The sequence below is a fragment of the Plecotus auritus genome (assembly GCF_963455305.1).
Source record: "Plecotus auritus genome assembly, chromosome: 10".
NCBI classification, from domain to species: domain Eukaryota; kingdom Metazoa; phylum Chordata; class Mammalia; order Chiroptera; family Vespertilionidae; genus Plecotus; species Plecotus auritus.
This window is the reverse complement of record NC_137785.1, coordinates 14,698,428-14,711,779: the sequence shown is the minus strand read 5'-3', so window position 1 is coordinate 14,711,779 and position 13,352 is coordinate 14,698,428. Positions and strand designations below refer to the sequence as shown.

Below are 13,352 nucleotides of genomic sequence, written 5' to 3'. Positions count from 1 at the left end.
ATTTTATTGATTTTTTACAGAGAGGAAGGGAGAAGGATAGAGTCAGAAACATCGATGAGAGAGAAACATCGATCAGCTGCCTTCTGCACACTCCCCACTGGGTATGTGCCTGCAACCAAGGTACATGCCCTTGGCCGGAATCGAACTTGGGACCCTTGAGTCCGCAGGCCGACGCTCTATCCACTGAGCCAAACCGGTTAGGGCTTGGTTGATTCTTTTTTTAAAAAAAATATATTTTATTGATTTTTACAGAGAGGAAGGGAGAGGGATAGAGAGTTAGAAACATCGATGAGAGAGAAACATCGATCAGCTGCCTCCTGCACACCACTCGCTGGGGATGTGCCCGCAACCAAGGCACATGCCCTTGACCGGAATCGAACCTGGGACCCTTGAGTCCGCAGGCCAATGCTCTATCCACTGAGCCACACCGGTTAGGGCTTGGTTGATTCTTATATGTGCCCTGACCCGGGACTGAACAGGCAACCTTGGCGTATTCGGACAACGTTCTAACCAGCTGAGCTACCAGGCCAAGGCCCTCAATGAAGCTGTTTAAACAAACAACACAAAACACCAGAGTCTTGACGTCTCTCCTATTGAAAGTGGCAAATGATGTCATGAGCAGGGGTCACAGGCTGGTGACAGAGGCCCCCTGCTGCGTCCAAATGAGACCCTACCAAACAGCCGTGACCCCGGGAATTTACACTTATATTTGTGAAGTGTTCAGTTTTCCAAAATCTAAACCGCTGTTTTGGTTTGGGGATGCGCTATTGCCATCAGCCAGGACAGGAGGGTAACAGAAACCGGAGACTCTCATGGCGTCCCCAGGAGGGGCTACTCTCCTCCCACAAACACAAAGCCAAGGGCTGCCATGGCGGCCACACCGGGTCAGCGGGGACCCACTCCTCCTCTGTCAGCCTTGCCTTTATTATGGGGGTTAGTCACATGCACAACGATGCCCGCTGCCCCTTGAGCATCATACCCTCCTCTAGGCAGGAGGCAAGGGCAGCGGTGGCCAGGAAGCCTGTGCATCTGATCTGTCCCTTTTTTTGAGGAAACCACGGGGTTTCATGAAAACACATGGAGTAGATTTCCCTGCATGTCAGATGCGGCCACCCTCCACGGCAGGGGACTCACACACCCTGGCTGGCTGCAGGCCATGCCTGATCAAACTGGGGTCCCGCTGATGGAGAAGCTGGCAGAACGGTGACTTGGTGAGGCACCAGAGCATCTGCCGAGAGGATTGCTTCTGGCAGGACCTCACCTCTTCTCTACAGCCACCAACAGACTGCTGCTCTCCCTCCCTGCAAACGGCTCTCAGGCCGGTGGGACAGGCTTGGTCGTCTTACTCCCTCTCTGGACCTGAAATCTCAAGCAAGACTTCGAGGTCACAAGGAGGCCCTAGGAGTCATGCAGGAGAGGGGATAGCAGGTCCAGGGCAGATGTGGGGGTGCTTCCCAGGGCTAACAGTCCTCTGACCTCAGAGAGTTCATCAGTGTCCCGGGCTCACCCTAGTGTACACGCCATGCTCTGAAGTGTCGGCCCAGACAGGGACTACATTTCCCAGTGCCCCTTGCAGTTAGGTGAGGTCAAGGCCTTGAACACTGGCAAGGTGAATTGAGCTGAAGTGAATTGGGAGCCACTCGCAGCCTGGTCCAGAAGAGCTTGTGTTGTGTTCCCTCACTCTTTACCTGCCTCTGGCTGGAGTGGGCATGACCCCCAGCGCGACCTTGAAATGCCCATGCTGGAGATGGTGGGGACGCATCAGCCTGGGTTCCTGAGTGACTGAGTGCTGGAGGGCTGCCCTGCAAGCTATGCCTGCCAGTACTGCAATATCAGCAAGAAATAAACTCCACTTCCAGGCACCATGACACATCTCTTAGCCTTGGCCTCCAGCGAGCCATCTGATAGCCAACCTCTGGATTGTTTTTCTGCTTCTGGCAACGCAGGAGGATGACAAAATGCAACATTTTGCAACTATGCACTTGGCACAAGGGTACCCTCCTAGCCGTTTTGTTGTTTTCCTTCCTGGGTGTTTTGAATGTTTCCTAGGCGTGTGGTTATGCCATTGTCATTACACTAAGGAAGTGCTGTTACCAGACTCCAGTGACTTCCGCCAGCTCACCCAGCTCACCCAGCCAGCGTGAGGCGCCCGCACACCAAGCAGTCGGCGTGGCTCTGGGCTTGAGTACAGGCCTGGAGCCGCCCTGCTCTTCTCCAGGATGCTCACTGCCCTCCAGCCAGACTCCCGAAGCTTTAAACGGACTGCAGATCACATGCCTGTCCATACAGCACTATTCACCATCGCCAAACGGCGGAAACAACCCAAATTCCATCAACTGATGAACGGATAAACAAATTGTGGTCTGTCTGTCAGTGGAATATTATTCAGCCACGAAAAGGAATGAAGCATTGATCCATTGCACAACACGGATAAGCCTTGAAAGGACTATGTTGAGTGAAAGATGCCAGACACGAAAGGCAACATATTGCATGATTCTATGCCTATGAAATATCCAGAATAGACAAACCCGTAGAGTTAGGCATCAGATTGGCATTTTCCGGGGGGCTAGAGAGGGAGGGTATGGAGGTGCTGGTTACTGGGTACCATGTTTTACTTTGGGAGTGATGAAAATGTTTTGGAACGAGGTAGGAGGGGTAATGGTTGTGCAATGTTGTGACTGTACTAAATGCCACTGAATTGTTCACTATAAACTGGTCACTGTGGTGTTATGTAAACTTCACATCAATAAACACACACACACACACACACACACAAAACTGCAAGGTCACAACAAGACTGCAAAGTGGCCTCACGTGGGACCGGGGTGGTGGGGTGTGGGTGGGGCCTGGGGAACCAGGGCAGGGCCAGCCCTTTCCCTAGCCCATGACTGTCCTAGTTGGCAGGGCACCCTCGGCCACGGGCTCTGGCTCCTCTCATTCCCTGAAAGAGACCGAAGAGAAGACAAGTGGAGGGACGATCCGGCTTCCTCCACCGGCCCCCACACCAGCCTCTGAGAGCCCATCTGTGGTTGCTTGGGGGGGGGAGAGCGCGGAGGGGCTGGCGAGAGGGGGGGCGAGGAGATGTGTTCACTGCCTTCAGCGTGCTGGGGGTTCATGGGCACGCACATATGTCAAAGCATCAAGTTACACACTTTCTACATGTGCATTCTATTGTGCCACTTACGCCTCAAGAAAGCTATTTGGAGAAAACTGGAGATAAGGCAGGACTAGCACCTTAGAAACAGGGAAAGGACTGAGAGTCTGTGACAGGAGACAGGGCACAGGATGCGAACCGCTACTTCTAAAAAATCAATTAATTTATTATTGATTTCAGAGAGGGAAGGGAGAGGGAGAGAGAGAAACATCAATGCTGAGAGAGACACACTGATGGGCTGCCTCCTTCCTGCATGCCCCCTACTGGGGATCGAGCCCACAACCCGGGCATGTGCCCTTGACTGGAATCGAACCCGGGATCCTTGAGTCCACAGGCTGACACTCTATCCACGGAGCCAAACCAGCTAGGGCACAAACTGCTACTTTTTAAAAAAATATATATTTTATTGAATTTTTTTTTTTTACAGAGAGGAAGGGAGAGGGATAGAGAGTTAGAAACATCGATGAGAGAGAAACATCAATCAGTCGCCTCCTGCACACCCACTACTGGGGATGTGCCCGCAACCAAGGTACATGCCCTTGACCAGAATCGAACCTGGGACCCTTTAGTCCACAGGCAGACGCTCTATCCACTGAGCCAAACCAGTTTCGGCCAAACTGCTGCTTTTTATTATAAACCTTATAGAATGGTTTTCAAAGTCTTTAAAGTGAGAATGAAAACCCATTTAACATAATTACACAATATTTGTGAGGCCCAAGCACTGTCTTGAAGCCTCGCCTCCTCATCTGATTAGTTAACGGGTCTGTAACATTATTACAGTTTCATTGTAAGAAATACAGAGAGGGGGAGGGTGCAGGGGGCTCCCACCCTTTCGAGTGACTCAGCTCCTGCCAGGAAATCAGCCTGTCCCCTGAGAAAGCTGCCAGAGGGCCGCATCCTCCTGTCCCTGCGGCGGGAGGGTTTCCGCTGCTGACTTAAAGGTCACCTGTGGCTGGGGTTCCCTAATGGAACCAGAACCCGCATAAAAAATGATCCCCTTTGAATTGTCATGAAACTCAGATACCTGAAACTTGGTGAAGTAGAGAGAAATCTTGAAGCTAGAGTTGTACAATATTTCCCTTTTAAAAGTTACAAAAGTCAACTTTTTCTTTAATTGCTTTAAACAGAAAATCATGATCCCCTCCCCGCAAGAAACAAACTATTAATAGACTTTTCTTTAAATCCTCATCTGAGGAAATGTTTTTCATTGATTCTAGAGTGAGAGGAAGGGAGGGGAGGGGCGAGAGAGAGATGTCTATGTGAGAGAGAAACATCCCCACCTGGGATGGAACCTGCAACCTTGGGTATGTGCCCTGATGCTTCAACTAACTGAGACACCCAGCCAGGGCAATAGACTTGCTTTGTATTTTTATGTTTCAATATATTTTTATTGATTTCAAAGAGGAAGGGAGAGGGAGAGAGATAGAAACATCAATGATGAGAGAGAATCATTGATCAGCTGCCTCCTGCCCACCCCCTACTGGGGATCAAGCCCGCAACTCAGGCATGTGCCCTGGTTGGGAATCGAACCCAGGACCCTTCAGTCCACAGAGCCACACCAGCCAGGGCGGTGGGACATGTGTTTTGTTTTTTTTTATAAATACTTTATTTCAACTGGAAGGTACAATCTCTCAGGGGTTTCATAGTTTAAAAAGCTACAATCACATCATGTAACTACATAAAAAAAAACAGTGCTGTAAATGGGACTGCCTGGCTTAGACCATATACATTTCTGCACAGTCTTTATGGAATCTGCACACACACAAAAATCTTCCTTTGTTCCAATTAACTGTTCTTGTATGTAAGTTGCTTTCTATTCCAGTATATCCAGAGTGGTGAAATAACGAGGCCAGCCACGTAGCCAAAGGTCACTCCAAGCGTGCAGGAGATGGGCCACACCCGTTTCTACTGAAAACTCTTAGCCATGCTTTGATGTTTGGTCCTAACAAACACAAACAAGGTACAGTAGTGAAAGTAAACAAGATCACTGCAAATAAAAATGTTTCCAACACCAGCCTTGTATGATAATGAACTTCTTTTAGTGGATGCATTTGGTTTCACAAATAAATAAATATAATACTAGATTGACGGCAGTTGCAAAAACAGAACAGATACACAACCACGTCAAGTGAGTTTCCAATATTGAGAAGTTCTCCAAGAAGAATGATGGAATGAAGATGCTTAGGATAATTGAGAATATGCATAAAAGATGGGTATACAGTAGTCTCTTGATATCAGTATTTTTCATGGTGTTTCCTTGAGTGGCTGTCTAACTCTCCCGCCCGCCGAAGGGAAGGGGAAGCTACCACCTCCCACCATCAGGTCGGGACATGTTTTGTTATGAAAGCACAACTGGCTGCTCAGTGGCATCTTATAAACATGCTTAAAGCAAAGAAGTCTCGTGCCCATTAGTGGCATCTGTGCTACATTAACATAAGGTCATTAAGGGTGTGCTTGTGCAGTACATACAGTGCTACTGCTAGGTCATTGCCCTTGCGCATGCGTAAGGCAAAGGGGTCTTTAACACAGCATATTGTTGTCATTGCCTGCACACATGCGTATGGCGAGTGGGCCTTTAACCTCTGGCATACTCTGGCCAGGACCCCCACACCTGGGTATTAGCCTTCGATGGGAGATGAGAAAACGAATGAATAAAAAGCAAGTCTAGCCCTAGCTGGTGTGGCTCAGTGGATAGAGCATTGACCTACAGACTGAAGGGTCCCGGGTTCGATTCCGGTCAAGAGCACATGCCTGGGTTGCGGGCTTGATCCCCAGTGTGCAGGAAGCAGCTGATCAATGATTCTCTCTCATCATTGATGTTTCTTCTATCTCTCTCCCTCTCCCTTTCTCTCTGAAATAAAAAATACATTTCAAAACAAAACAAAACGTGTCCCACCTCCCTACGGCCACTCGTGTGTTCTTCCAATTTCTGACATCCAGAGGGGTCAAGTCCCTGACTGAGGAACTTGCACCTGACACCACGGCAGATTGTGGGTTATAGGTAGAATGTAGGCTGTAGGTTGTAATCTATCTGTTCTATTTTCAATTATCCACTAAATGAAGACTGCCACATGTCGCCTTTTGAGCGCTGGAGGACATACATCTGGATGGCTTTCATTAGCCCTGGCCAAGTGGCTCCGTTGGTTGGAGTCTTGTTTTGTACACCAAAAAGGTTTCAGGTTCCATCCCTGGTTGGGGCACATACAGGAGACAGCTAACTGATGTTTCTCTCTCACATCAATGTTTCTCTCTCTCTCTCTCCCCCTCAAAAATCAATAAACAGCCCGACCAGCACACCTCAGTGGTTGAGCATCAACCTATGAACCCGGAGGTCATAGTGTGATTCAGGGCACATGCCCAGGTTGCAGGCTTGTGGGGCGTGCAAGAAGCAGCTGATCAATGATTCTGTCTCATCATTGATGTTTTTATCTCTCTCTCCCTCTCCATTCCCCTCTCAAATCAATAAAAATATATTTTAAAAATAAAAAAAAATCAATAAACATATCCTCAGGTGAGGATAAAAATAAAAAAATAAATGGCTCATATTAAAAGGCACTTGTTTTTTTATCATCTCCTGCTCCCTCTCCCTACTTTTTCAGCTCCTCCTGTGCTTACCCCCACGTTTTCAGCGCCCTCATTTAAAGTATTTGAGTTAAATAAATTTCTCCCACCTGCTCATGTAAAGTAAAATAAAACACACCCCAATTTGTATTCTGAAACTTGGCAACCAGGGAGTGACTCAGTTTGTTAGGAAGGGACATAGTGGTGAAATCATTGGCCAGGTGATTGAAGCAATTCAGAGCCCCACCTCCCCAAGAGTGAAGCTGATGACTAAGCCCCAACCCAAGTCACCTCATTAACATTAACATTCACATTAACATTCACATTAACATAGGATATAAAAACGGTCTTCCCCCAGAGGCTGTGGTCTCCATAACATGCATCAACCAGGGGCAGCCAGATGCAGGCCAGGGCCCAGCGGGAGGGAGTCCGGACTCCTTATCTTCTCAGGTACGGGCCTCCCACCACCCAAGGTACCAAGATAAGAGCCTCCCACCACCCACCTCCTCCAGCTGGGACCCCAACTCTCACACCTCTCTCCCCTGCAGTTCTCTTCTTCCGGCTGTTCCCACTGATGCATGGAGGACACCAAACCTCCCAAGGTGAGCATGGGTGTGGGGGCAGGGAAGCCTGGCCCTCCGGGTGCCTTGTGCTCCTGCTCAGCGGAAATGCCAGCCTCAGGGAGAAGCTCTGACCCACCTCCCACCGGGGTTCTGGGGGCCAGCCCCTGTGAGCATCCCCCCATCCCCATGCCCTCTCCTTGGGCTGAATGTGGGTGCAGGGCAGGGCGGAGGGAGCGCCTCTGGGGAGGGAGCAGAAATGGGGACTCGGGAGAAGGGGAGTGATCTGCTGACTCAAGAGCCAAAGTCAAGGGCTTCCTTCCACCACAGGCCCAGCGGTGAGCTCTTCTATTAAAACTCCCTTCATTCAGCCCCACTTGTCACCCTCAGTCTGTGTGACACCCCCACGAAGCAGAAGAGACCCTTTTAGAAATGGAAAAAGTGGGGCTCAGAGAGGTGAAGTTCATTGCCTGAGGCCACACAGCAGGTGAAGGGAAGGATGGGGCTTGAACCCTGACTTGGCTGAGGAGTCCTCTGTCTTCTACTTTTCTAAGCAAACTCCTAACATAAGGTGCCATTAGTTTCAGCCCCTGCAGGAGCCCAAGGAGCAGGTGAGTGTAGTGAGGGGGTGAGGGATGGAAGGAATGTGGGAGCAAGCGAGGAGGAGGTGATCCAGCTCCTGACAGTGTGAGGCAGGAATGGAGGGGCAGAGACCAGGGTCTCTGAGCCTTTGAAGCTCCCCGCCCCCACTCCCACCCTCCCCCCTCAACCCGGCTTTGCCTGCCTGAAGATGCTGACCTCGCCCTGGCCACTGGTCAGGGCACCTGCAGAAGGTGGCCCATCAACGTTTCTCTCTCACATGGATGTTTCTCTCTCTTACCCTCCTCTCTCTAAAGTAAAGTAAAATAAATAGATAAATGGGGGAAAAGATGGATCTTTTTTTTTTTTTTTTAAGATGCTGTCCTGCCTGCCTGCCCTGCCCATCTGCTCTCCCTCCAGTCCCCAGGCCCAGCATCCACTTAGTCATTTGGCCAGTCTCATGGGTAGACAGGACCATCTCACTGCCCCACTGTCATTTGGTAGCCTGAGTGAGGCTGAGCATCATTTCGAAGGACCACTGGCTGTGACCCGGGTGGCACCCAAGGTGGGCGGTTGGTAGCCCAGCTCACAAGGTCAGGTCGGGGGCCCACTGGGGTGTGAGAACTCAGTGCAGACCCCACCCGTGGGCTGGACAGAGGCCAACTGGACATGGGACCTAGGTGCTGGTGAAAGATGAGTGGAAGCAGGAGAGATAAGGCACAGGAGGAGGGCAGGCCTCCACCCAGGTCCGGCCAGGCCTTATGCTGAGCTGTCTGGCCCCAGGCGAGGTGCAGGTGGTGAGAAAGGAGATGTGGCGACTCTGCAGCAGCGTGGCCCTGGACCCCAAGGACTCCAAGTGGAGCTGCTGCAGAGACTTGTACCCCTTCCACCGCCCCACACAGAGGTGCTGCCAGACCTCGGGGATATTCATCATCCCCAAGGACTGCAAAAAGTCAGAGGCTGAAGACTGTAGGACATACACCCAGCGGACCCCAGGTAGGTCCTGGCCGCTTCCCCTTCTACTCCTCCTGTACTCGGGAGCCTCAGGGACCCTTCCTTCTCGCCCTCCTTCCTTCCTCCCTCCTTCCTGGAAGCTCAGCCCTCCATGGAGGGGCCCGTCTGCTACTGGACAGGGGGTCTGTGCAATTAACTTAGCTGTGTCCTAACTTCCTACTGTGTGACCTTGGACAAGAGTCCTGCCTTCCTTGGGCCCAGTCTATCTGACCATCCTCACCCAAAGAGGGAGGCTGGGGCTCTTCTGGAACTTTCCCACAGCTCCCACAGTGACTCATCTGAAAGTCATCAGGCCTCTCTGCATTTGGCCCTCTTCTAAGCCCCTCGCCCCACCCCAAATCCCTGTGTGTTATGGGAAGTCCCCTGGGTGTACCACAGAACATATGCAGGGGAGGGATGGGGGCCAGGAAATGAGTCTCATCTCCTGGTTGGAACCCATGACCAGGTGGGGATCACAAGAGGTCCCCACGTGGCAGTGGCGCCTGCTGCCCCTTCACAGGTCGCACAAAGGCGCTCCCAGGGTCAGGGGAGCTGGGCCGCCCTGGGCTGGTGGTGACTTGAATGTCTGGTTTCCTCTTCTCTATATACTCGATGAAAAGTAAGTCGTACTAGTAATAGGCTAGTAATGTGCATCTTTCCCCTCCCCCTCTTCTTCCCCCACAGGCATTCATCTAAATTCTAAGGGACCTCAGGAGATTTGCAACGAGGGGAGCAGTGGACAGGGGCAGGTGCACCCAGGCTAACCCCCTGAACCGTCTCCAGGTCCCCTTTTCCTGCCCTGCCGGCGTGGCTCAGTGGCTGAGCGTGGACCTATGAACCAGGAGGGCACATGCCTGGGTTGTGGTCTCAATCCCCAGTGTGTGGCGTGCAGGAGGCAGCCGATTCATGATTCTCTCTCATCATTGATGTTTCTCTCTCTCTGCCTCTCCCTTCCTCTCTGAAATCAACACAAATATTTGTGTTTTAAAAAGGCACCCTTTTCCTGAGTTCCCAGTGAGCTCAAGCAGCCCCGCCCAGGCTCATTTCTTTCCTACATAACATTTTCAGAGAGCAAAGCAGCCCCCCTGGGTCTCCCCTTGCTTCTTCTATGCTAAGCCTTCCTTGTTTCACTGTCTCCAGCTTTAATACACATACTCTCCCCCTGGCCCCTGTGGCTCAGTTGGTTGAGCATCGGCCGGCCTGACCAAGCACCAGACCAGTAGGTCCCAGGGTTGGATTCCCGGGCTTGATTCCCAGTAGGGGGCGTGCAGGAAGCAGCAAATCAATGTTTCTCTCTCTCCCTCGCCCTTCCTCTCTCTGAAATCAATAAAAACACATTTAAACATATATGTGTACACACACACACAAAAAATAAACATACTCTCAAAACCACCTTGGACTCGTATTGTGACATTTTTCCCCTCAAGGAGTCAAGCACCCACACACCGCCGGCTGGCCACAGACAGACCCACCCAGGCCCGGGTCCCTACCGGGTACCACTCTGGCTGGTTCAGTTTAACCATTTTTTTTAAAAATATATTTTATTGATATTTTACAGAGAAGAAGGGAGAGGGATAGAGAGCTAGAAACATCGATGAGAGAGAAACATCGATCAGCTGCCTCCTGCACACCTCCCACCGGCGATGTGCCTGCAACCAAGGCACACGCCCCCGACCGGAATCGAACCCGGGACCCTTCCGTCCGCAGGCCTACGCTCTATCCACTGAGCCAAACTGGTTTCGGCCCACTCTGGCTGGTTCAGTTTTAAAGGAGCAGGAGGAGCAGGTGCTATAGACGCGGGAAGGAGCAGGCGCGATCTCCTTTCGGAGCAGAACTCCGCGGTCCCAAGCACACACACACACACCACACACCACACACACCACACACACCACACACCACGCACACACCACACACCCCCGCCCAAGACTTTATCTCCAGAACTGTGAGGTTGCGGGCAGAGGCTGGGCTTCAACACAGCGCAAATGTGACGGGTGAGGTTCGGCTGCCGCCAGGAAGGCTTAGGTAAGCGGTTAGTGTTGGGGGTTCTGCTTTCATGCTCCCTTGGAAAGCTGGGGACCGCGGCGATTCTCTCTGCCCCCAGCCCCACTCTCCACTCTGCCCGCCTTTCTGTGCTCCCCGAGGCTGAGCCATGGGAGTGTCGTCGCTGACGCCCGCCCTCAGTATTCGGGTGGGCAGTGCCCGGGAAGGAGGAAGGGATGGGGGGAGGGGAGGTGGAGCTTGTCCCCCTGCCCCCTCCTTGGCTGGGCCACAGCGCTGTGCGCTCGACCCACGGCCATAGTTTCTGCACCTGCACATCTGAAAGCTGCTCCTGGCGCCCTGGGGTCTGAGGGTGGGATCAGCCCTGCTGTGTCCAGTTCCAGGGGCCTCGCCCATCCCTGGATCCCTCCAGCCTTCCTGCACCCGCCCACACCACCATCCTGCACGGCACTCTCTTCAGTAAGTACACCTAACAAAGCAGACAGACAGACAAACCTCCCACAGCTCCCCAGGCTCTCAGGGGTCTCTTAGCCCATCCCTCGAGGTCCTGCACAAACCCCCCATCCCAGCTAACCTCCCCCCTCCTGCTCGGCCCCTGCCACTCCTGCCACTTCCTGGGGCAGCCGGGTCTTTGCTTAAGGAACGGCCCCTTAAGCTGACGCTGGGCGGGGTGAGCCCTCTCCTCCGAGACCCCTTAGAGACCCCTTATTGATCGTTTAAAAGACGGATGCAGAACACTTACCAGATGATTCCGGCTTTGTATATATGGGTATATCTACCAACACATAGAGCTTTTTTCTCTATACACAAACATTTAGGACAGGAAACACAGCTACCCGGTAACAACGACCATCTCTGGGTGCTGGGATTACAGGGGATTTTTTCATTCCATTTTATGTTTTTCATGAGTTTTCCATAGTGAGCCTGCTATGCCTTCAGATGTGCAGAAAACAGTGACTGGAGAACAAAGCACTGGCTGGAATGGAATTCCTTTGTGTACTGACTTCTCTAACTCCACAGTCTGTTCCGTGCCTTCAGCTCTCAGTCATGCAGGGCCTGGGGCCATAACCCTTTCTGTGGCTCCAGGCCTTGGGTGATCTGGTCACCATGGGAAATGAACCAGCGACCTCTTGGTTCCTGGGCCAACGCTCAGCCACTGAGCCACACCTGCCGAACACCAACTTGAGTTCCGTACACCCTAAGCTCTAGGGCTGGGTCATTAAAAATTTTCTTTTGCACAAACCCTTCTCACTCTCATCTCTGGGCCTTCACACATGCTGTTCCTGCTGCAACCAGGCTCTCCTGGACTCGTTCCAGGTGCTTTTTCCATTTGTTGATTTTAATCTGCATCCTTTCACTGTATAAACTGTAACCATCTGTATATCAGCTTTTCAAAATCCCGTGAGTCCTTCTAGCCAATCGTGGAGCCTGGGGTGGTTTGGGGACCCCCAACACAAGGAGATTCAAGGATTCAACAATATCCTATATAATAAAGAGCTAATATGCAAATGGTCATCACACCCTGGAGCCCTTGCCCCAGAACTGCTCAGACACTCAACACTGGGGAGAGAGGAATGGGGACCAGCCAGGCATGAGCTTGCAAGAGAGGAATGGGGTCCAGGCTGCAGCCAGGAGAGGGACAAACCTTCCGCCCCCGTGGTCCCAGGCACCTGCAGCTGTGGTTGGCCCGGGCAAAGCCAGCCTGGGTCCTGGATGCCTGTGGCTGGCCAGAGGGAGGGAAGCCTGGGTCCCGGGTGCCTGCAACAGACCGGAGGAGGGAATCCTGGCTCCCGGTGCAGGGCGAGGCAGAGGTGGTTAGGGGTGATCAGGCCAGCAGGGGAACAGTTAGGGGCGATCAGGCAGGCAGGCAGAGGGGTTAGGGGCAATCAGGCAGGCAGGCAGAGGGGTTAGGGGCAATCAGGCAGGCAGGCAGGCAGGCGAGCAGTTAGGAGCCAGAGGTCCCAGATTGCAAGAGGCAGTCAGACATCCCCCGAGGGGTCCCAGATTGGAGAGGGTGCAGGCCGAGCTGAGGGACTCCCACCCCCCCTCCCACCCCCCGGCCTCTAGTAACTTATATAAAACCCTTCACACAGGCTGCTTTCTTTTTCATCCTCGTGGATAAGGAAAGGGAGCAGGTCCTGGAATGGACTTCTCCTTTTTCTTTTTTTAATATATTTTATTGATTTTTTTACAGAGAGGAAGGGAGACGGATATAGAGTTAGAAACATCGATGAGAGAGAAACATCGATCAGTTGCCTTCTGCACACCCCCTACTGGGGATGTGCCCGCAACCACGGTACATGCCCTTGACCGGAATCGAACCTGGGACCCTTCAGTCCGCAGGCCGATGCTCTATCTACTGAGCCAAACTGGTTAGGGCTGGACTTCTTCTTTTGAATTACCTCAGCCTCCGAGTAAGAATAAGTGCTACCTTGTTACCAGTCCTAGAGAGCAGGTGCTGCAGGCTGCCTTGTCCCACCTGCTGTTTCTATTTGTTTTGATGCAAA

At 52.0% G+C, this 13,352-nt stretch overlaps 1 protein-coding gene and 1 pseudogene across 2 annotated transcripts in view; both read right to left on the bottom strand.

Moving 5' to 3' along the window:
* The window catches only part of OPA3 (outer mitochondrial membrane lipid metabolism regulator OPA3), an 88,896-nt gene that overhangs the window by 26,926 nt on the left and 48,618 nt on the right, over positions 1–13,352 (bottom strand). The window lies entirely within an intron of this gene.
* Positions 4,968–5,402, bottom strand: LOC308235161 (phosphatidylinositol-glycan biosynthesis class F protein-like; annotated as a pseudogene). Its single transcript has one exon. The product of its transcript is annotated as a phosphatidylinositol-glycan biosynthesis class F protein-like (transcript).